This window comes from Hypanus sabinus, unplaced genomic scaffold (assembly GCF_030144855.1).
Source record: "Hypanus sabinus isolate sHypSab1 unplaced genomic scaffold, sHypSab1.hap1 scaffold_2006, whole genome shotgun sequence".
Taxonomy (NCBI): Eukaryota; Metazoa; Chordata; class Chondrichthyes; order Myliobatiformes; family Dasyatidae; genus Hypanus; species Hypanus sabinus.
Window position 1 is genome coordinate 12,683 of NW_026780106.1, and position 24,385 is coordinate 37,067.

Here is a 24,385-nt window from a genome sequence, read left to right on the forward strand (position 1 = left end):
CTTAGGAGAGTTTTGGGCGTACACAACCCACGGGAGGTGGTCGCTTCCAGTCGACGGGTTGTAATTTGTTCTTGTAATTGAGAGAGACAATACCAGGGTTCTGGCCGAGGTTCCTTATATTTCTGTTGAGAGCTTTGAATAATCAGGTAAAACATGGGCTGATGCAATATTAATAAGTTTTGTGATGTTTGTCTTTCCTAAGCTCTCTCCTCTGTTAAATGTGCAGTTGAGTGATCTAACTCAGTCTGCAGTGATGAAGCCTCACAATCTCTTGAGCCCAGGAACTGCCCCGGGCTCCGTTTTCACAGTCATGATGGGCCTATAGATGTATTGAGCTTTCCATCCAGACAGTCATAGTTTAACTAATTGCAATATTATTTAGAGATATTTTCAGTCATTTTCACCTTCCTTGCCGCGATCCCATAACCCTTGGTTTCTCTGTCCTAATTCCCATCTCTCACCCTTCGACAGTGTCCAGCCCCACAACACCGGCAGACATGAATTTCAGCTTATGTGGACTGAGCTGAGGAATATGTCCCCCAATCTCACCCTCTCTAACACTGTAGCAGTGTTTGCACTAGGGGGTGCAGATCTGAACTCAATTCTGCTCTGTGGTACAGACCAGTTGGAATGTCACCTGATTTTCTAATTAAAGTGATGCTATTATTACTATTCTGTGACTGGAACTTCAGTGGACGCCCAACTCTAAGAAAAGATAATCTGCTGGGGGAAGTTTAGAAAACGGTTAAGAAAGAGTCTGTTCAGGAGAGGGCAGTGGCTGTCAAGAGAAGATTTTGACATCTTGTGTGAAGAAATATAAGTTTTTAATTCCATTTTCCATATCCCCCTCTCCCTTTCTCCACGTAGACTCGCAGAGGAGGAACTTGTAGGCCCTGGAGTGGTGTGAACAATTTTCCTCAAAATCGCCAGCTCTCTGCCTCTTTCCTCAAAATGACATTTGAAAACATTCGCTCTAAGAAACATGCTTCCATGTGTCTCACTGTGTTCTCTGTCACAGTGCCCATATTTACCTGGTCAGATCCCTGTGGCTCAACAACCTAACCGCCGTACGCAAATTACAACCGCTGGTGGAAACAGAGGTCAAGTTTCAACTTAATGAACTCTGCTGCAGCCCATTCTGGGCTATTGCATACCGCCCCACAACCGGAGGGATGTTGAGGCTTTAGAGAGGGAGCAGAAGAGGTTTACCGGGATGCTGCCTGGTTCAGAGGGCATGTGCTATGATGAGAGGCTGGATGAAGTTAGATTGTTTGCTCTGGATCGTCGGAGACCGAGGGGAGCTCTGACACAGGTTGAGAACATTACGAGAGGCAGAGATAGAGTGGACAGCGATCACCAGTTTGTCGCGGTTGAAATGTCTTTTACCAGAGGGAATGTATTGAAGGTGAGATGCTGTAGAATGAAGTAGGATGTGAGGGAGAGCTTTTTTATTCATCAGAGAGCCGTGGCTGCATGGACCGCACTGCCCGGTAAGGTGATAGAGACAAATTATTAGAAGCTTTTTAGAGACGTTTGGATATACACATGGATGTAAGGAAGATGAAGGAGTATGGACATGGTGCAGGAAGGAGAGATTAGAGTTGGGTTATGTAGATTTACCTCTCAGCTGGTTCGGCACAATGTTATATGACTAATGACCTATTCCTGTGTTATACTCTTCAATGTTCAATGCACGTTCACTTACCTTTCAGCTCACTGAGAACCTTGATTAAACCTTGAGCGGTGTTTGATCGATGGGAGTGATCACAACCTGTTTGAATTTAAACACATTGAGGGAATGATGTGTAAAATTTTAAAGTGTGCTGTATTCAATCCAAATTTGAATTAATCTCTGATATTTTCTCACCATATATCTGTATTTCGTTCAGTATTTTGTCCAACATTGGAACATCATTCCACATTTTCACAAAGGTTTCCCACATCACCCTCTGGGCACGGGAGCCTTTCTCCATCACCAGGCTCAGGAGGAGTTTAGAACTGTCCGCCCGCTCTCCCTTATCAGCGAGATCAGAGATTTTCTGTGAAGAGTAACGGTGAACATATTGGGGACTGACAGATTCACACAGAGAATGAGAAGTAAATGATATGTTGTGTAACGGGATCAGACTGAGCAGTCACCCGGACGGGTGCCGATCCTGTCTGGACATGGAGTGTACACTCTGAGTGCAGAGCACAGGGAGGGACATTCACTGTGCACCTGGTCCACCAGTCAATGAGATCCTGGCTGGTCTATGACCGCTTCATTGACATGGCTCCAATTCCATAAATAATCCCTCACCGGATTTGACGGTGTAAAACAGAAATCATAAAATAACGATCACAGAGGAAGAAATAAAACTGGAGGATTTTATTTTATATAACAGACTGAACAGCCTCAGAGAAGTTGCAGAATTTATGATGTGATTCATCTCCTCAGTCCGCCAGTGTCTAAAATGACAGCGGATTACTGGCTGACATCTGACACCTTTCGCTTCCCTTTTCCAGTAGAGGTTTTCTCAGTGATTACACGTTACAACATGGCAATGTTCCCCGATTCACACGGTTTGCAGTTACAGATTGTAACAAAATTATCTCCACCCAGAAATGAACACACCCAGGCTCCTGTGGCAGTCACTGATGATGTCCCGGTTCTCACTGACATCCTGCCGTCACTCTGTACATTTTTCACAGATTGAAACTTCCTGTCATATTTGCCATTAATGCTGTTACTTGCTCAATTCACTCTGAACATCGAGCAGCTCCCTACCAGTCCGCGGGTTCTTTTCACCTCTTTCCATCTCTGGTACAGGTTCACATGTTCCGGATTGCATGTGGAGTATTTATTTCCCAGTTATTCTTTTATCTTATTTAATATCCGTTGAGTCAGAGATCCTACGGCCATCAGTCCTGTGATGTGGGAAAATTCAAACCCATTCTCCCTCCCACTCACCCGATGTTCCTCTCTGCTGAACTGTTTCTCAGCCTCTAACGCCAGACTCACTCCGTGAACCCGTCCTTCCATCGCCTGCTCCAACCTGTCCCGGTAGAAGTCCGTCAACTGCAGCAGCTGGAAATCGTCCCAGCTTGCCAGGAGCTCCGTGATCACTGAGCCTGGACCCTAAAGGAAAATGAGGAGCATTAAAGAAATTACTGACCTCATACTGGACAGTAACTTCACTTTGGAACCTAAAGATCACCAAACACAATGCGAACTAAATGTATATGGGGATGGAGGAGAATAAGCAATCAACGTTTTGGGCCAAGGCCCTTCATCGGACTGGAAATGAGGGAACAGAAATTCTAGATATTGCCACATTACTTTCCATTCATTGTGGTCCTCATCCGAAATGTCAAATCTTTGTTCCTCTCCATGGATGCTGTCTGACCTGCTGAGTTCTGCCAATATTTCGTGTGTCTTTTTATTGCCCAAAACTTTCAGCATCTGCAGAATGTCATTTCTTCTAGAGTAACTCGCTATTTCAATGTGCATCACAATCTGTTAGAGGAGCAGCAGCAGACGGTAATTGTACACCTTCTACGTTTGACTGTATTTCCCCCAGAAATGTTAACTCTCTCTCTTATCTCTCTGATCAGTTTTCACAAACACTTTGTGAATTCCCAATATTGAATTAAATACAGACGCGGAATCAGCAGAGTATTTATAAATTAAATTAATTCGCCAACATACCCGTGAGCTTTCCCGATGTTGAAGGCACTGGAAGTCCTCCCCTGCCGGCGCATTGACCCATTGTGAGGACAAGTGTGATCAGCTTTTGTTTCTCTGTAACAAAACAAATAACAGGAGGGTCAAACATTAATTGGGGTTTACAGGAGAACACGGTTTTGTTATTAAACTGAGGCAAACACTTCCAAACATCGTGAGCCTGTCCACTGAAGCCCTGACAGGGCCTGATCCAGCTGAGCCCATCGATTTCCGCGCTGTCCATCTATTGTACACCGTGCCGGGACTTCCGGGGTCCCTACGTGCTATGTTGCACACAATTCCCTTTTCGGAGCCAATCTTGTGTCCTCGACCGGGAGTGATGTGTCAATGCAATGGCAAGGCAGGTTGAGCAGACAGCGCCCACTGCTTTGGCCCTCCTACCACTGGTGGCGCTATGGTGAGTAATGGACAGCTGTTACAGCAGTGTGGGTTGAAACATTTCTGCTGTTTAATGGGACATCCACTCCTCTCTTCACTGAATTATACAGATTTCTCAGTCACACCTGATTCTCACCATCTCCTTTCAGTTTTACATCCCCTGGCATTGACAAAAGTGGCAATACATGGTTTGAGTCTATATAGAATCACTCTGACATCCTTAACAATGCAATCTCACACATAGCATCATGACATCTTGTTCTGAACCACTATGTTATCTCCGGCAGAACTTTAAGACCATTATTATCATCTAAACTCGGTCTAGATTTCTTTGGACATATCACTTGGCTATTATCAGATAGTTATATGGTACCTTGTTAAGCACAATGTAGACCCGCCATACATCCGAAACAGTAAGTTGGGAAAATTCATTGTAACCTGTTGCAATATGAAGCAGACTCCTGAATTTAATATCAAACTTTCTAACCATGCCATGTACAATCATATACAAATCAATGACATGAATATCTAATTAACGAGGCCTCGACACTGACATGCACTTCCCACTCGTCACGGACATCCATTCGTTAAATCCATCTTCAGTCACCCTCAGTCATTGAACCCGGTGAGAATACAGCTCACCAGCTTTCCGAGAATCCCACGTGACCTATCCTTCCAGATGAGCTGTCATGCGGGATCTTGTTACAGACTTTTCCAAAGTTCAGATGAATATGTTACAATCCAGCAACAACGAAAACAGCAAAAACATGGTTTTTTATAACAATTAAGACATTTATTAAACACTGCTAAAAAAAACAAAAAGTAATCAAACGATTAACAACCGGAAGTCAGCTGCGATATGACAGCTCGAACACTTCTTAAAGCGAGAATCCGAAAGCAGTTCTTAAAACGATAATGCAAAAACAGTTCTCATAAGTGGTAATACGAAAGTCCAAAGTTTTACCCAGTCGCTTAGGAAAGCCTTCTTGAAACAATTTAAATTCTCTTTCAGGTCCTGTTACTGCTCCTCCCCGACGAAGTATGCTTTGTTCGAAGGATTCATGATGAAGAAAATGAAACGGCTTAAAGGCACTGAGCATTCTTTGGCGAAACTTTACCCAACCCTCTATTCTTCCGACAGAACAGGAGTTATCATGGACATAGCTGACAAATTCCTTCCGAATGAGAATCAAATGGTATACAATTGATGAATATTTAATGAATATACTCTTGGTGGCTGTTAAAAAGACTCTTACTAGGAAATGGTTATTACAGGAGAGCCCACATTTAGATTCATGAATGGAAATTACAATGGGCATTTTCAAATTGGAGAATATAACAGCATATTTTAATCATTAGCTGGAACAATTTGATTCATACTGGGTAAAATGGGTTAACTACACAATGCCTCACAGGCCTGATTTTATTCTCACATATCAATGAATATGTTATTAGAAAAAATCCCTCTCTACGTGTACATAGTTTATTTTTCAATTTGCTTATTTTAGTTTCTTTCCACTGTTTTCTATAAGTGTCTACCTCAGATAAATACTATGTGGAGTTTTGTAACATATGTGATTATATGATATATTTGTACAATGTCTGAAATACATCTTATGGAAATGTCAGTTCAATGACGAATTTCAATAAAAAATAAATTAAAAAAAAATGAAAAATGAGCAAAGTTGGAATAAGGTGATGAGTTTTTTCCAGTTTAAACTCTCCCCAGTAGCGTTAGCAAATCTCCAAAACAGGATATTGGTCCCCCTGAGATTCAAGTGCAATCCATCCTTTTTGTACAGGTCACACCTGCCCTTAATGACCCAGTCTTAATGACCCAGAAATATGAATTCCTGTGCCATGCTCTAATCCCTCAGCCACGCATTTAACCTTCACCTCATTCCATTCCTATACTAACTGTATCGCGGCACAGGCAATAATACAGAGATTACTACCTTTGTGCTACTGTCTTCCTCTTCCTTTCCCTACCCTTCTGAGCCACAGGGCCGGACACCGCCAGAAGCACGGACACAGTTGCATCCCCAGGTAGACACCCCCCCCCCACCAGTACTCAAACAGGAGTACTTATTGTTCAGGGGAACAGCCACAGTGGTACTCTGTAGTAACTGACACTTCCCCTTCCCTCTCCTGTTTCCCACTTGTCTATCTCCCGTGGCCCCGGTGTGTCCAAATGCCTTTAACTCCTTTCTATCACCTCCTCTCTCCCTCACCAGACGAAAGTCATCGAGCTGCAACTCCCGTTCCCTAACGTGGTCCCTTAGGAGCTGCAGCTCCACCCACCGGGTACAGATATGGCCGTCCGGGAGGCTGGAAGACTGACGTCACCCCGACAAAGCACAGGAAACTGGTTTGATCCAGGCTGCCTATACATGGACAAGTCTGCTCACGTTTCCTGGCCATCCCCGCAATTCCCATTGCCAAAGGAGCTGGCCTAATTATTCCAGCTCTGCTCATTACTCTAAACTGGAGAGTCGGCCACCGATGTCTAGTGGGTTTGCAGGTAAGGACAAGAGGGATTCTGCCAATGTTAAGTGGACGGTAAGATGGAGCGAAGGCGGATTTTCAGGAAACAGAACCGATTGGACTGAGATCAGCAACAATGATGGAGGAAGGAATACCCTCTCTATGAAGGGACATCTCTGGTGTCCCGGAAGGGGAAAACCTCATACTGGGAACAGATATGGCCGGCATAAAGGGACTGAGAAAAGGGAATATATATTTTTTCAGGAGGAATGTGGGAAGAGGTTTAGTCAAGATAACCATGCAAATCGGTTTACAAACAGGAAGTGTGAGGGTGTTTTATGAACCCTGTCATATGGCACGGGCAGTGTCTTCATCGTGTCAGCTGCCACCTGAATGCACCAGGGTGGATGGGAGAGTTTTGCAGAGATGGCGAATGCTGTCGGGGTCGGAGGGGTTTACGAAATGTGGAATGATGCAGGAGTTGGAAGGGATTTTACAGTTGGCGAGGGGAGATAGGGCACTTTTCCACCACTGTGGAAATGTACCTGTAGTAATAAAATAGCATTTTTGAATGTAACCAAATGAAACCCATATTATATCGCAGTGTTTTTCTAATAATGTTCGTCCACCGTAATGCTGAGAGAACTTGAGTACCAGACAGTAGACCACAGTCCCCACAGTGTATTCCATCTCCCACTTTATTGCCTCTTCTCCAAACCTGTCCGAGTCCTTTTGCAGACACCAGTTTTACTCTAAGCTACCTGCCGTGCACCTACCTTCATATCAACTGCAAAGTTGGTAACCAAGCCTTCAATTCTCTCAACGGATCAAGGAAATCTAACATGAGAAGGATTGGTCTCAATACCGACCCCAGCAGAACGCCATTAGTTACGGGCAGCAAATATAACAGCTCACTCTTTGCCTCCCGCTAGTAAACCAATCCTCATTCATGCCGGTATCTTTCCTGTAATACCCTGATCTGTTGTACTGTTAAGGAGCCTCATGTGCAGCAACTTGTAAAAGACCATCTGAAAATTCAAACAAACAACATTTACTGCTTCTCTTTTCTCTATCCTGCCTGTTATTTCATCAAAGAATTCTAACAGCTTCGTCAGGCAAGATTTCCTCTGAGGGAAACTATGCTGACGTTGGCCTACTTTATTATGCTCTTCCAAGTACATCGGAAAATCATCGTTAATGGACTCCAAGATCATCCCAACCACTGAGAGTCTAAATGTCCTATGATTTCCTTTCTTCGGTCTCATTCGCTTCTTAAAGAATGGGCTGATATTTGCAACTGTGTAGTCCGCCAGACCCATTCCCAAATCTAGTGATTCTTGAAAGGACATTACTCGTTCTTTAAGAGAAAGATGATGGGCGACTTCTTCACTCAGAGGAGATGAGACTGTAGAATGGGCTGCCAGAGCAAGTGGCAGGTTCGATTTCAACATGTAAAAGAATTTTGGATGGGTTCATGGTGCGAGGGGTATGGGGGAATATGGTCCCAGTGGAGGTTGCTTGAACTCGGCGGATAGACGGATTGGCACAGACTAGATTGGCAGAATGGCATTATACTGTGTTGTAGTGCTCTCTGGCTATAATGTCTGCGCAAACTCTTCGGCTACCTCTTTCTGAAGCCTGGGGTGTTCACCATCTGTCCGGGAGACTTATCTACCTTCAGAACTTTCAGTTTCCAAAACACATTTTCTCCTTAGTAATAAAGTCTACAGTATACTCACTTCTGTCCCCGATGCTCTTGAAGTATTGGCATTTTTGTGGAAAAAAATGATGCAAAGACAAAGTAAGGAATGTAGAGTGGACAGCGGAGGAAGAAGTACAAGGTGGTAGGTCATGGGTGAACATCGGGATGGAGAGGGGTCAAGTAAAATATCTCCCCAGGATATACTTTGTACAACGAAACCAGGATTCAGCACTCCATGACAGCATGTGTAAAATTAATAAGGAGTACATAGCACTGAAGTTAAATGAAAACACAATCCAGAAAAATGAAGAAATGGTCACTATAGAAGATCAAGTTCACCACTCATGTCCCTCCATAGGAGACCTCCCGGGATCTGAGCAGACAGGTTTCTATTAAAGATCTGCCCTGAACACTGGGTCAAAGGGGCTCAGCTGATAACTCTTGACCACGACAGCCCTTAAATTCTAACTTTTTTCTCCTGGCCATGTGGACTTTGAACCAGCCTCTTCCCTATTTGGACTCTCGCCAATTACCCACTTATCTCCTCAATAGCACTCACCCAACTGTTTCTGTTCTCGCTTATTACCCGGTCCACTTAAAGCCTGCCTCGACTCATACTCTCTGCCTCTTCGTCCAGGTCCTGAACTGAGTCGTTCCAGCCTGCGATAGTGAATTTGTTGAATTCTTGTTGATAGTGACTACTGCCAACTGAAATTGTTGAATTTTGTGTTTCCGGATTCTGCCTGTTTGGAACCTGATTCTTGCCTGAAGCATCCGTAATCGTCTTCCCTCGCCGGACAGCTTTTCCCGGGTAAGACCTCCGCCTGCCATTCCGGCTACGTCCCTGCCTCCTGGTGTTGATAGACTAATAAAATCCTGGTAAAAGAACATTCATTGGTCTGTACTTGAGTCCTACCGCAACCGGCCCCGCCTGACAGTCTGATATTAACCTGCTGACTAATTCTGACACACGCATATCGTCCAGAACACCGCGCGCTTATCCGAAACTTTCTTAAGTTCTTCCAATACCACATTCATAATTTCCCAATTTTCCAGCTGTTGGCCCAATCCTGAACTCACACTGACACTGCTAATCCCGTGGGTGTGGATATGCAGGCTGGGTTAACCATCTGTGTTTCAGTGTAGCCGTTGTGCTGGTAATCTGTGTCTGGGTCTTGAGTTCAGTCTGGGACTGAATCTGAATTTCTCTGTTGTCTGAAACTGTGGAACGAATGAGCTGTCGGTATCTCTGTGCTTTGTAACACACCTTGCGTGTCAGAGAGGAGCGACTGCTCCGGTGCCTCCACAGGCGGGAAAATCGGAGTTGATTGAAGTTTTCCCTGTTGGTAGGAGAAGGAAAGTCGGTCAGTGAGGGAGAGGTATATGCCAGACGGTTGTGTGAAGCGGCCGTTGCAGCGTGTGCCACTGTCAATCTGTCGGTCTGACCCTCTGTCTTTTTCACACAGTTATAATATAGCATATGATGCTTGTCTTTCATTCATTCACTTTCATCCATCCTACGTCGATTCATTTCCCAATTTAGAGACCTATGTTTAATATTTATTATTGAATATTCCCTTTGCAGATCGAAGCATTTCTTCCTTTGAGTTCTGGCTGGTCTGAGATGCCCTTAAGATCCAATTACATCAGCAACATCTCAAGATTTTTTTCCCAGCACTTTGTGTGTTTGCCTTCCTCTGAGGATCTCCAGCATCTGCAAATTTTGTCATCTTTAATACATCAGCATCGCGGTCATCCGAACACGGTCATTCCGCGTGTGTGTGCTTGCGTCCAGGATGATGTTGAAAATGGAAAACCACAGGGACAGAAGTTTGGGTTCGGACGTGTCGTTGAACTCTGTTCACAAGTGGTTAATTAGCGGAGAAAAAAATGAAATCTGTAAATGTGGCTGCTTCGGGTGTTTATCAATGGAGTTCAGGCATTCTTCTCACTAGGTGAGGAACCGCGGAGGTAATGCCTAGGAATTTAGAAGTGCTTGTCGTCTGTCGGCCCAATATTTACACCAGAGACAATGAATGGTGTTGAATCACCATGATTGTTCAAGTGACTGTAGTCAGTCAGCGGCATAACAGTGTCTCTGGAGACTGAAAATTTCTATAAATCCGGGACGCTTTGAATACATTAGTTCAGAGTTTCCGAGGGAGCTGTGAATTCAGGAGCAACACAATTGGCAGTTTATCACGGACATGGGTTATCCAGTCCTTTTGAGGATAGGAGAAGTTTACTATCCTTTTATTTCAGCCTTTGGAATTCTCGGTAAGCTGCGGCATCGGCTGCCGTTGTTGGGAATTGAAGTTAATGTGTATATAGTGATTGTTTCTGTCACTGGTTTCCACAACCTCATATCCAGTGCTAGTATTCGACATTCTAGGAATGGAATCAAAGCCAGCGACTGTGGATTCTGATATCTGGATCTAAAAATAAACCGCTGTAAGAATTCAGCGAATCCGCCAACATCGGAAGACCTCAGTGGGACAGGCAGATATCTTCCAGCGGTTTGTGTTCAATAATGTGACGCTCGGGTCTCTGTGCTACTGGTCTCGAAGCAGCTACACTGCATTTGCAAATTCTGTGTTTATACTGCCGCGGAGATGATGCTAATTGATTGTCTGCATAGGTATATGAGCGGTTCTGTCAGGTACGTGTCATGATCATACAATCGATTAGTGGTAACGATTCAGCAAATTTGTGGAGCTCCCTGTCGCAGCAGGAAGATTGAGGGTTTTCAGTAAAAGTGAGCGGTGTGACAGAAAGTGAAGCAGTTGCTGGACAACACAATGACGTCGTTGCTGATCAATTAACAAAACCGACGAGTTGATTCATAAATACCAACACTGTGAAATGTATTATATTATCCATATAACTATAAATACTGTAAAATGTATTATAATGTATCCACATCTGACACCGCTACATACATCTGACTGTGTCACCGTGCCTGCTACTGGATGTTGTATTATGCTCCCGGCTTCCCTGTGATAGAGTCAGTCGGGGGCGTCAAGTATATCTGAGGGGCTGTATCAGACTCGGCTGTGACTGCTACCTCAGTCAAAGTTCTGCTGTAAAGTCGGCGAGGTGGCAAATGCTGGAATGGGAAACAAACACGGGAAATGCTGGAAACACAAAGCCTCAGGCAGCTTGTATAGAAAGAGTAAGAGAAAGTAGTGTCATGGGGGGTCTCTGAAAACGGCTCAGAAAATACACGTTAACTGCTTTCCCACATATTCTATTTTGCCTGGATGAGTGGTTCCGGGAATTCCTGTTTCTGTGTGTCCTTCGGCTGTTCTGTCGCTGACAGGGAGTCACAGAGAAGTTGATGATTGTTTAATGCAAGAATCCCCCATCGGCGTCCGAACTGATTTATTTCATTCATATCAGACGCGGATGACGCCCATAAAAATGTTCCAAATAGTATTGACTCAGAGGGTACCTAGTTTTGTATGTCCGCTGCCTCTTCATATTTTTTGGCCATCAGAAAGGAATCCGAATTTAACTCATTTGACTTTATTTTATTGTGTAAACTCAGCCAGGTCTTGTCCCTCTCTTCACCCTTCTACCGTTAAATGCACCAATAAAATGGGAATATTACATGATCCCCGAAAAGTGTGGCAATGGGTTTTAATCAGTTTTTTAATCAATTTCCTATTTCCGCTCTCTCTTCAGCGAACTTGATGGCGATTGTGATCCTATCCCGGGATAAGTGCGGTCTCTTCAAATGTGTAATTCTCTACCTGGTGGGAATGGCAGCGGGCGATCTCCTGGTCGTTATCTCGCTTCCGCTCCTGATGTGGACTGCTTGGCTTTACTTTCGCCGATCATTCCTGTTCATCACACCTGTGTGCAGTATCGCTAGGTGGCTGATTCATACGAGCACTAATGCTTCGGTCTGGCTGACTGTCTCTGTCACCGTCGATCGATTTGTGGCTATTTGCTGTGAGAAGCTGAAAACAAAATATTGCACCGAGAGAACGGCGGCTGTGGTTATCGGGACAGTGAGTGTTCTGGCCTGTTTGGAGAGTGTTCCCTGGGGCTTCGTATACGAGCCTGTGATAATAATTGATGGTATCCCCTGGTATTGTGTTCTTACAACGAACTACAGAAACTCTCCCTCATGGGTGGTATTTGAGATGTTTCACCGCATTTTAACCCCTTGTGTCCCATTCTTTCTGATTTTGTTTTTCAATATTCTGACTGTCAGGCGGATTCTGGTGGTCAGTCAAACCCGCAGGAGGCTCCGGGCTCAAAAGAGTGGAGAGAATGACAAGGACCGGGAGATGGAGAGCCGACGCAAATCCATCATTTTGCTCTTCAGCATAACTGGCAGTTTCATATTGTTGTGGGGAACACGTTTGGTATTTTACATCTATCGACGGATTTCAAAGAGTTTTGTTGATTATTCTGTCACGAATCCCGTTTACATTACAGATGAGACAGCGGGAATGCTGCAGATCCTAAGTTCCTGCACGAACACGTGTATTTACGTCCTGACTCAGAGCAAATTCCGTAAGGATCTCAAGAATGTGGTGAAATATCCAGTTAATCGGATTTTGAAACTCATTAAAACATAGAAATAAATGCTATCCAGTAGTACAATTCAGCTGACTTCACGCTCCTATTCTGTACTCCCACTTGTAATAAATGGAAACAATGTGATGAACAGAGTTTCAAACAAAGCAGGAGAATATCTGTGGATGATCGAAATATAGAACAACACATACAAAATCATGAAAGTTGTCGGCCCGAATAGTTGAATGTTTACTCTTTTCCAAAGTTGTCATCCATCTGCTGAATTGCTCCAGCATTTTGTCTGTGTTGCCTTACAGTTATACAACAAATATATACAGTCGATCGCAACGGCACTACTGGACTCAGCATCCCAGTAAAAATCCCCTTTGCATCTCACCCTCATCCCGCTTAAGTTGTGCCTTGAGGCGAACCAGTCAACCCTTCTTCCCGATTCTGATAAAACAGCTTGATATGGAGTATACTTCCGTCGGTATTAACCATTCCTGCTCCCATCATTACCCGTCCTTTACTTCACGCTGATTTTCTCCTCTCCCTTACCTGTATTTTACCCTTCTGATTTCCGATTTGAACTAATTTCCAGGAACAGAATGTTAGCTTTCAAAGGGAATGTAGAGGCGCGGTGTTAGGTGGACGAGCCGATGCTGTGAACCCGAGGACCAAAGACACAGAACTGATATGAACTAATCCTGCACAAAGTACTGGTGAAAGTCTTCAGCTCGGGCAGCAGACTTGTAGAGAGAGAGGAAAATAAATCCAATTCTGATGAAAGGTCTCTGCACTAAAAGTCCACAGTTTACACTTGTCCACAGATGCTGCCTGGCCTGCAGAGCTCCTCAAGCACTTTGGAATTCTAGAGTCTGCAGATTGTGTCTTGCTTCTGACTGCTCTAATCTTAGTCAGTGTCAACGAGATATTCGACTATACCAACGCAGGAAAAAGAACATGGAAGGTATGTTTGAAAAGGACAGTGTGATAGAAACGGAAACTTGATAATTAATGGAAAAAAAAAAACGTTCTGCTAATTTTGAATTGATGCAACTGGAGGGTTTCTCTAAACAGATACGATCAGTGATAAATTATTTATTCAATTAGAAATATGTTGGGAATTGCTGCAGTTGGCATTCTGATTTTACATTCTCCAGAGAAAGCTAAATTGAGAAATTAATCTGAGTGGTTGGTCCATGATGTTTATTATTTTAAATCGTGAGCGGGTAATATCGCAGTAGAAACTCTTAATATAACCTTGGTTAAGACGGGTAATAAGTAGTGAGGATAATCCTGGGAATTGTAAAACAGTGACTACTGCCATCAATGGAGGCTAAACGTTTGAAGGGGATTCTTCACGACGGGTTTGACAAATAATTGGAGAAGCATAATCACAGGCAATCAACTGGCTTTGTGAGGGGAAGGTCAGAACTTACGTACCTGAATGACTTTCTGAGAGAGTGACAAAACAAATTAATGAGATGGATGATCTGTGTATGGAATTGAGTGAGGCGTTTGACAAGATCCCCCACAATAGCTCGATCCAGAACGTCGGGAGGCATGGTGAGTATGGGGCTGGCAGTAGATGGGGCGTTTCCAAAAGATCAGTTATGTAACCCTGCTTTCTCTGATATTTGTAAATGACTTGAGAGAAGAAGTGGATATGTGGGTTGGTAACTTGCAGTTTGTGTTCCACGTAGCATACCGGTTAGAATCAGACGATTCCAGCTCGTGGCGATGGAAATCGGAGTTCATTCCTGTGTTTTATTTTTTTCCGGAAGGAAATTGTACATCCCCTCCGTGATATTTGTGGGTATTCCTACAAGGTAAACGGAAAAAAAAAATAAACAACGAAAACAACTTAGCGATTAGGCTGGTGTAAAATTGAGGTTATTGTGTTCCATGGTTCATTATTCTTCGCTTCATCTCTAAATGAATCAATAACAACTATGTGATATTGTGGACAACGTAGAATTACATCACAATAAGTAGTTCATACACGATAAAATTTTAAACTGGATAACAGAGTACATATGGTAGATTTGACCGCAGTGTGGAGGAACAGGAGACTCGTGCTGTGCAAGCCTATAGATCCCCCAACATTTCCAAATAAGTTAATTTAGTGGTTCCGAAGGCTCATGGCTGAAGAGCTAGCAACTCCGGATTAGTGATCTGACGAGGGAAGAGATGTTAAGGAAGTCCAGGTGAATGTGTGGCTAACGATTTGTGCTGGAGGTCATCGTATACACACATTATTGGACTTTCTTCCAGCATTTGGTATGACTGGTGTAAGCAGCACTGATATTATTTATGTACTGAAAAAGATTTAATATTCTAACTGGGGAGTTTAATGCAGCGACCCCGGCATTAACATGTGGTATGCGCATGCCTGCTGTTGGGGGGTGGGCGATGGAGTAGGAACTAGAACCACAGGTGAGCAAGTAGTATTGAATGAAAGGCAGAGACGAGGTCAACGAACGCCAAACTGAAGATCAGACTGGACACAGTTAATTATCCAGGTGGCTCCGAGGCCGGGGTCAGTTTATGTCACAAAAGGTGTGTAACACTTAAGACAGACGTACTTCGAACCTGGATTAATACGTAAAGTAGTGAGCCACCTATTACAGAGTTATGGTTCAGAGCAGAAAATGGTTGTCCCGACAATAAAAGTTCTCACGCCCCCTAAAATTAGTTTGCAAATCGTCCTACATACCCAGATCTGGCTGTCACCCAAATTCGTGTGCACTCCCATATTTAAAATTCCCACTTAAAAATGCGCACATCACTGAAATCCACGTGCACCCCCAGATCTGCGCATATTCCCATATGCACATTAAATTATCCAGACGAAGATTCACTCCAAACACAAAATGGCGACCTGAGCGTTAAATTATCCGCACGCATCCCAAGGTCCGACATAGCTAGATCCATCTGAACCATCATGTACACCCACAATAACTTTGCCACTCCCATATTCGTCGACACACCTCTAAATCTGCTCAATCCCCAAATAGATCCACAGCCCCATATTGGAATACACACCCTGAATCAGCGCACGTGTGAAAATGCGTGTGCAATCCCATTTTCAAGAACTCACCTAAATCCGTGCGCATCCCCGGTTTCATGACCTCCCCAAGGATTCGTGCGCAATCCTTGATCCGCCAAACACAGCCAAAACTATACGTATTCCAAATACATGTGCACGCCCATCAGTGAGCTCTCCCAACACGCGGACACACCACATATAATATATTATCCCAAAGCAAAGTCCATTTCAACCAGTTCACAAAATGGGAGCCTTGTCATTAAAAATCCACATCAAAACCGTCTGCAAATCCTGATCCGCCAACACACCCAAAACGCATCCCCAAGTCTGTGCACCTCACCTAATCAGTGCGTACCCAAAGACATCCCACATACAAAATAGATTATTCCAGAGAAGGAATGATATCAAACAGTTCGGAAAATGTCTGTTTCGACATTTAAAATTCCCACGCACACCAAAATGCGATTTCAACTGCAGATAGGGCGACAGACAGAACTCCAATGCATGTCCCCAATTTGTGTGCACCGTCAAATTGGACAACACTCTTCTCAATTTGTGCACATCATCAAATCCGTGCCCAACGCTCAGGTAAACACTTTTAAATCTGTATGACTCCCCAAATCCATGTGCACTCCATAATACAGTTTGCAGACACGTGTTTGCCTCCAAACCCCTGAATCTGCGGATTTCCCAAATCACTGTGCACACCCATATTTTACAAGGCACCCCTATATGTGCGCATCTCCAAATCCATGAGCACACCAAAGCAGTGTGCACCTCCATATTCGCCGATGCTGCCCTAAATCTGCCACATTCCTAATTGAGTTTCCATCCAAGCCCGCAGACACATCCACATAATCATGAGGTTAACATTTCAAACTGTTCAGAATATGACCGCATTTTTTGATTAAGCGTGAACACACGATCAGAAATGCTGAGCTGATCAAGTTCACCAGTTCCCAAAGAGAACTCTGCAAGGCCAATCAGATGGTTCACTGCTGCTTGGCGATAAACCATAAAAAAACCGCATCTATAATTAGGAAACATTAAAAAAGAACAAGTACTTCATCATGATGATCATGATGAAGTAAGCTGGAGAGAGACATTTATACACATCTTCACCTCCGTAATTCAAAGAGATTGAAGGATAAGGTTGCAGGGTGACAAAACATGACAGGAGCACTTGGCACTATAGACTGATCACTACCGCGAGAAAAAAGCATTTGTCCTTTTCTCACTTTCTCCAGCAGTTTACGGCCGAAGTCCAGCCGCAACAGAACAGGGTGAGAAGATGGTCCTCGACATTAAAAATCCACACGTAACCCAGAATGCGTGCGGAACCCCAAATTCCATGTGCACTCAACCTGCTGACAACCGCATATGCACGTTTGGTTCTGTCAGATTCAAAAACATTTTACAGTGTTAATCCCAAATCCGTGTGCGTCCGATACTGGAGAACACATCCCTAAATCTGCTCAATCGCCAGACATATTTGCATCTACATATTCGAGAAGATACCATGGAATCTGTGCAATGTCCAATTCAGTATGCACCCCAAACGTGCTGACACCTCTCACTTTCTCACCAGATATTCCCAGAGCAGGAACCGTTTCAAACAGTTCAGAACGCAGCTGACTGGACTTTAAAATCGGTACATAGCCAAAAATTCGTGATCAAGTTTATACCCTCTGACACAAGCAACCCTGTGATTAACCCGAAATCCATGTGCATCCCCATCTTCGACAACGTACACCTATATCTGTACAAATTCCCAAATCCGTGTGCAACTCAAAATATATACCCATCCTCAAATACGAGTGCACCCCAAACCGTGTGTGTATGTGTGTGTGTGTGTGTGTGTGTGTGTGTGTGTGTGTGTGTGTGTGTGTGTGTGTGTGTGTGTGTGAACCCACTGAGAAACCCAAATGCATATTCGATTATCTCCGACGAAGAATCATTTCTAATTGTGACATAATGGCTGCCTAAAGAAGAGGAAACATGAAATTCAAGGACAGATGTCGACGTTCAAATGACACTTTTGTTACTGTATCTATAAATGCAATAACTTTGAGATTCGCCACACCTTCGAATCCGCAGACACGCCAAATCGGTAGAACACCGAGATCCGTGCGCACCACCAAATCCGTGTGCACGTTCATGTCTACGTATAATTTGAAACCCGTGGATACACCGACTTGAAAACTACATTATCTGAAAAACATACATCCCCAATATCTGCCCACTGCCCGCAAATCAAATTAGTATGCACCTCAAATCCAGCGACAACCCCGAATCTGTGTGCACCCCAAAACTTTTTGAAACACGTTCTAAGGAACAGGATATCTAAGTCAATTGTAAAATGGTAAACTGGATTTGCAGATGACATCTGGATTTAGAGCGTGAGTGGACAGCGGAGTAGTTTATGAAAACTTTGAGCATCAGTGAAGCTGCTGGAAAAACGGGCTGAACATTTTACAGTTGGAATACAATGTGTCATTCCATCCAGATGGGATCTAGTGTGAGCTGTTGCACTTTGGTCGGATCTAGCTGGGTAGACATATATAATAAATAGTAGGGAATTGTGGAATGCGGGACAGCAGAGGGACCTAAGAGATAGATAGGGTAGACCGACACTCCGAAATCCGTGTGCATCCTTAAACCCGCCGAGGCGCACAAATCTGTGCGCATCCCCGATCCAAGTGCACCAAAATATTCAAACAAACCATGAAATATGTGCAAATGTATTTGTCATACCTATCCTCAGCTCCTTAACAAAGTTCCAAGTTCGATTTTTAATGTATCTATAAATGAAACAAACTTGTGATTTGTCGCACCCCCCAATCCACCGACACACCCAGATCCGTGTCTACCCAAACTCGCCGCGCACATGTCAAGATCTCTGAGCACCCCCAAATCCGAGTGCGCCCCTACATCAACGAATGTTCATCCCAGAGCAAGAAACATTTCAAACATCTCACAAGATAGTTTAATCCACATTAAAGTAACAAGAACAAAGCTTGACGTTAAGGTGCATTTTTATCCTAGTATCTGTAAATGAAACAAATTGAATTTTCGCATAAATCCAATTCCCTTGACATCCAAAAATCCACGCCCACTCCCAAATCCGTATGCACACCCGAATGGGTGCGCACTCCGAACCCGTCAACATCTCCTGTTTACAGATAAGATTATCCGAGAGGAGAAACAATTTCAAATAGTTCCCAAAGTACCAAACTCCAACTTAAAAATCACAGTACTAGCAGAGTAGAAAACTGATAGCATATTTATTAATAAAGTACCTAACAATGAAACAACCTTGAGATTTGTCAGGACCTCAAATCCAAAGACAGCCCCAAATCCGGGAGCACCCTTCAATCGTGTACACAACCGAACCTGCTGAACATGTTGATTTTCCCAAAGGAAGAGTCACTTTAATGTGGCAGCATTCACCTTAAAGAAATCGCGAGAACATAGTACACAGTTTAAAGTGCAGCTATTATTAAAGGCACTAGAAATGAAATGACTTTGAGATTCGCCACAACACTAAATCAACCTACAGCAAAAATTCATGTGCACCCAAATGCGCCGACCTGTCCTCATCCCCAATCCTCAGTTACCCCCATATCCGTGTGCACCCCAAATCTATATGGCCATCTGAACTCTGTGCAACTATATTGGCTGATACATCACTAAACCAGTGCAAACTCCCAATCAGAAAGCACAACCAAGTACGTATGTCATCGCAAATTCACCCACATACCCATATAATCACTGTACACACATACTCGCCGAACGTCTGCGAAAGCTATGTACGCCACCAAATCTGTATGCACCACCAAATCCAGTGAAACACTCCCATGCACATTACATTATTCTGGAGGAAGCAGCATTTCCATCAGTTTCACAAAGTAGCTGGCTCATATGTTAATAATAGCTAGAACCAAGTTCACAAAATCGTCCTTAACCGATCAGTAAGAATAAAGTATTAATTTGTAATTGCATTTCTTAATAAAGTATCGTTAAACATCCAGCGACAAGCCAGATGCCTATGAACAACCAAATTCGTGTTCGACCACAAATCCGCAGCATCTCTCGGATCTGTGTTCATGCATTAACCTCCGTCCACCCCCAGGTACATGTGTTCCACAAGTCTACGCATATTCTAAGTGTGCACTCACAAATCAAAGCGCACTCCAAACGCGCTGACACCCCTCTAGGCGCAGCAGAGCATGTCAAAGCAAGAATTATTTCAAACAGTTCACGGAATGGCTGCCTCTAGCATGAATATCGTCGAAAGTAACTGTAGCTAAAACAAGCTTCAGATACGTCACGCTCCAAATCCGCAGATAGCACAGATCTCTGCGAATCCCGAAATCAGTAAAGAACAGAACATTTCGAAATCAGTGTGCACCTCTATATTGACGATTTTTACTGAATTTGTTCGCATCGCAAATCAGTTGCCACCCATATATGCCGAAGAAGATCTAAATCTGCGCAATCCCAAAGTCGGAGACACCCCAGATGCAGAACGGATTATCCCAGACCAGCAGACATTTCAAGCAATTCGGAAAAATGGCCGACCAGAGGCTAGAAAGCCATATGTGCTCCAATATCCTTTTTGCAGATCAGCGAGACACTCGAATCTGCGTGTCAACCCAAATACTTGGGCAGCCCCATATTCAAGACTATACGCAGGCCACTAAAATCCTTCTGCACCCCCAAATCTGCTGACAATCCCACAGGCATAAAATGGCTGTCTTAAGCCAACACATCGATATGCACCCACAAAAACATGGAGACTCAGATATTCACAAACTACCCTAAATCTGCTATCCACAAGTAGGTGCGCACCCCTGTATCGGAACACACCCCTACGTCAGTGCACAATACCAAATCAGTCTGCAACCATTTATCAGAGAACGCTCATAAATTCATGCACAACCACAGATCCTTAAGAAGCACAAGACCGTGTGCAACCCATATTCGATGACAAAAAATAAAATTGTGCAATCGAATCAGTGCGAAGCCGAAACCAGGGATCTCCGCCACGTAAATCAGATTTACCCGGAGCAACCAGCATTAAAACAATTGAGAACATGGCAGCCTCGAGATTAATAATCGGCACGCAAGCTCACCATCCGCCAACTCACACAAGTCTATGTGCATCTCCAAATAAGCCCATGATAGAAAAAGGCATCACAAATCAACGCACATCCCCAAATCCAAGTTAATCCTTGAATTGGTGCACATCAAGAAATCACTGCGCACCCTAAACGCCCTGAGACACCCACTTTCATTTCTGGGGCTCGTTGTATGCAGATTTTGTCATTTGTGGAAGTTTGAAATAATTTCTTTGAGATAATCGAATTTGCCTGTGTGTGGTGTCCACGGTTTCGAACTTCTTCAAAGATATTGGAATGCATTAGCATTTGTAGATGCACACGGATTTCTCACGTATTTGGTGTATCTGCGGGTTTGTAGGTTTGCCGAATCCCAAAGTTGTTTCCTTTAGACCACGAGAATAATAAATTTATTTCAAATTTGACATGAACTGCTTTAAACGATTATTCCTCTGTGATTCTTCCTCTTCCTCATGGATTTTAGGGTGAGCTCCTTTTGAGGTGGTGCACCTATTTGAGGTGTACATGGATTTGAGAATGAGTACAAATGGGCGTAAACAAGGATTTTGGGAGAGATAGATTTGGGCGTGTCGGCGGATCTGAAGTTGCACTTGAATTTTGATCTGTGGGCGGATTTTAATGTCGAGGCATCCATTTTCTGAATTTTTGAACGGATTCTAAAGTGCATGTAGGGAGGAAAGCGGTTTTGGGGTGCGCACTGAATTGGGCCGCGCAGATATTGGGCAGTGTCGGGCAATAAGAGGTGCACACTGTTATGGTGTGAGCTTGGATTTGGAAATGTGCACGGATTTAAAGGTGGGGTGAGCACTTATTTCATGAAGGCGTAGACTTAGGGGTTGGCGGCAAATATGCACACGGATTTGGAGATACGAACAGTCAATTACTTCTGTAGTCAATTAGGGTGGCGTAATTAGATTTTGTGATGTTTGTATATTCCGGGGACTGTTTGTCAACAGTTGCAATCGCATTTGGGGTCCGTGCGATTTTCAAACGTCGAAATAACCATTTTCTGAACTGTTGGACATGAGTTCTGCTTTTGAGTTATCTATTTTTTATATGTGCTGTGTCATCATGTTTGGAGTGCGGACTTCATTGCATAGGATGATGTGCATAGGTTTTGTGGATTCATGGCGGGCAGTTTTGATTTATCGATGCAAAGCATCTGCTAAATTAAATTCCGATAATCCGGAGCGCTGCTCAACTTTACGGACTATCGGTCTAAATATCAATACTGTAACATACTTTAACTTCACATTTAAAGGTACTGCGCTGTGCTTTTAGAAATTACTACAAGTTTGAAGGGAATGCGTGAACATTTTCGTTTGGGCCGTCGGGGTCTCCAATTGTAGCGGTGTTCCCCACACAGCGCTGAAATAACGACACGCCGTCGATGAGTTGCAGTTGCAAAAGAGATTTATTCAAACTTCGCGGCCTCGCTTTAAAATCTTCCTGTTCCCGCCGTCCCCGAGCGGGAATGCTGTAGGGGGCGCGGATCCACAGTCCCGTCCCGCGAGTGGGCTTCTCCCCTTGCTGGTGAAGCAGGCTTGGCGCCCGTTTTGGGAAATGCCTCATTGCCGGCGCGCGCCACTTTGTGAGCCGGTTCGAGTGACCTCGGAAGTGGGTCGCCACAATACTGTAAAATAAAACGTACAGTGAGATTGCAATTACATGTTTACATATACATGGACTGTACTTAAATGGAGGCTGGTTGCGGGATTATCTGAGTATCAGATGACTCTGACAGAAAATGATAAGTTAACAAACTGAATTACCTCTAAAATATGCCGACGTCCAGAGCGTTATGCGGTGTAATATACTCTGCATGTTTTAAATTTTATACATTTGTATTTTTCTTTTGTATAGTTCATTGTTGAAATTTTGTTCATGACCATTTTTTTAGAAGGGAGGTGTTACGTACCCGTGGGTATTGTAGCGTTCTCGTTCGGGTGTAATGAAAACGCCGAATTAAACGCCGAGATCAACCACAGTCAATGAAAACTAGGTCGCAGTAAGCTTAACCATGTACTGTCCATTCTTCACATTAACATATGGTGAAAACTGTTGATAAAACAATACAAGATTGATACAGTATTTGTTCCTTTCTTAATATCACATTTCCATTGTAAATACTTGTAAAAGTGACTATAACTACATGACATTAAGGTGCAATATACAGGCAGAGTTTACCTACGCCACTGGCTACTTTAAATACACTTCAATGCAAATTATCCGCAACTCTTTAACTAACGAAAACATAAACATTATCGACCGTCGTTAGTTTTAACAGGATCGGCGTTAACATCTTAGTTCAATATATCGATTATCTATTAACTTATAGCATTGCTCTCACTGTGATTTCTAATGCTTGTAAAACAACTTCTGCTCAGGTATGCCTCGTGGTGAGTCCCCACACTCGCGTCGATCTCAAACCGGTATTTTCCCACAAGACGCGGCGAAACCGGATGTGACGTCATCGCATGCCGATATATTTTACAGGCAATGAATATACTTTAAACACTTCTAATTCTAACTAGAAAATACTAACAAATGAATTACTAAGCGAAAATATTATAAACTAAATAACTGCCATAAAGACAACACAGGTATCTTGTGACAGTCACATGACCATGATGTAATGAGGCTCTGCCTGGTCTGATGAATAGTCTTGAGATGGTCGTGTAACAATTTCCATCCCTAATGGACATTCGCTAGATAAATCAGGGTTCACGCTAACTTCATTGAGGCCGGCTTGAGTTTTGGGAAGGGTGAAAGAGACTCGCCTAATGTGAGGATTCAAATAGTTTACCATTTTTATCCAGAAATCATTCCTCCCGCTTCCCAAAAAGCAAACTCCGTTATTCCTCTTCTATTTCTCCCTCCGCAGTTGATTAACTAATACTCCATTTCCTATTCTTTGACAGTTCCCATTTTTCCCTACATCACTAAAGTCCTCTCTGTGTTCGCTGGTGTCAGCACTGTTCCCTCTGGTTGCGCGGGTGTGCGGCTGCGCAGTAACTGAACTGCTACCGCGATCATAGCATTTGGGGTCGTGCTGCTGGGTTTTGTATAATATCATGTAAATATAATTCTGGAATTATGGTGATAAGTTTTACAAATCTTTATAATATAATGAAATATTCTGAAATTAATTGTGTTAACGAATCTAATCCATAAATATTCTGAATAATAAACGTACAAAAACCTTTAAAATGAAACATTTTCCAACGTCATCATATTTACAGCGTCAGTGTTTCCAGTTCCAACACTGTTAAAATAAATACAGTAAAGACAGAGTGGTGGAGCGGAAGACGAACAGGAAGGGTTAAATGTGTGTCTACTATCGTAGCCACAGTCCCCGGCAATTTCACGTCTCTGAG

General features: G+C 43.5%; 1 long non-coding RNA gene across 1 annotated transcript; it reads right to left on the reverse strand.

Annotated features, from left to right (window-relative positions):
- Positions 1-1,561: 1,561 nt before the first annotated feature.
- LOC132387589 (uncharacterized) lies at positions 1,562-2,983 on the reverse strand. Its single transcript, XR_009509944.1, has 3 exons — positions 2,951-2,983; positions 1,868-2,039; positions 1,562-1,771 (listed from the first exon to the last, which is right to left on the reverse strand). It is a non-coding gene; the product is annotated as an uncharacterized LOC132387589 (long non-coding RNA).
- Positions 2,984-24,385: the final 21,402 nt, after the last annotated feature.